The sequence below is a fragment of the Marmota marmota genome, unplaced genomic scaffold (assembly GCF_001458135.2).
Source record: "Marmota marmota marmota unplaced genomic scaffold, marMar, whole genome shotgun sequence".
NCBI lineage: Eukaryota > Metazoa > Chordata > Mammalia > Rodentia > Sciuridae > Marmota > Marmota marmota.
Genome location: NW_025999925.1, coordinates 7,561,408 through 7,562,161, shown reverse-complemented (window position 1 = coordinate 7,562,161; position 754 = coordinate 7,561,408). Strand labels below are relative to the sequence as shown.

At 46.2% G+C, this 754-nt stretch overlaps 1 non-coding gene across 1 annotated transcript; it reads left to right on the top strand.

Annotated features, from left to right (window-relative positions):
* The first annotated feature begins 409 nt into the window (after nt 1–409).
* LOC125615837 lies at nt 410–545 on the top strand. Its single transcript, XR_007346437.1, has one exon. It is a non-coding gene; the product is annotated as a small nucleolar RNA SNORA70 (small nucleolar RNA).
* The last annotated feature ends 209 nt before the right edge of the window (nt 546–754 follow it).

Genomic DNA, 754 nt, shown 5'->3' with positions numbered 1-754 from the left:
AGAGACGTAAGCTTCCAAATCATTGTTCCTAAGGGTACATGCAGGATGCTTTGTTCAGAAGCTAGCAAACTCTCTGCGGCTCTAGAGGCTGTCCAAAACCTGACTCAGGGCCTACTGTTTCCTCGCAACAGAAAATTCCTGTCCTCAAGCCCACTTAGACACCAAATTTCAGAGTGATACAGGCCTTCCCCAAAGGGTTTCAGCATCACAAAAGCTTCTCCCTGGATCCCAAGTTATGTTTTCTGAGAAGCAGTGACACCTGGTACTTTAGTTCTTTGACTGCCTCCAGAATGTGTCAGCCCTGGGCCTAAGGGGCGCGATCAGACCATGAGATCACCTTCTGTTCTCGGTTCTCCTGTCATGTAACTCCAAGGCATATGATTTTAAGTGTCAAGAACTCTTCCAAATTCTACTGCCAATTAAACCTACCATTCTCCTTTCTTCATGGGGAACATGATATGCGATGACCGCAAACATCAGCCTTTTCAGAATTATACACAGGCTGCTATTGTTATGGGCTACCATAGGGGACCTTTAAGACAGATCTTTCCAGTGGGTGTGCATATCTCCAAACTTGTGCTGTCCCCAACCTAGACACCAGACAGGCATGCACTGTGTCTTTAGAGAGTTCTGGAGCAAGTGTCCAGGATTCCCATGAGCCAGGTTCCCATGAGCATTGGCACCAAGCTGCAGAACAAGGAACCTCTGATCAAGATCTTTATCAAGTTTAAAGTGGATGAATTTTAAGACATGG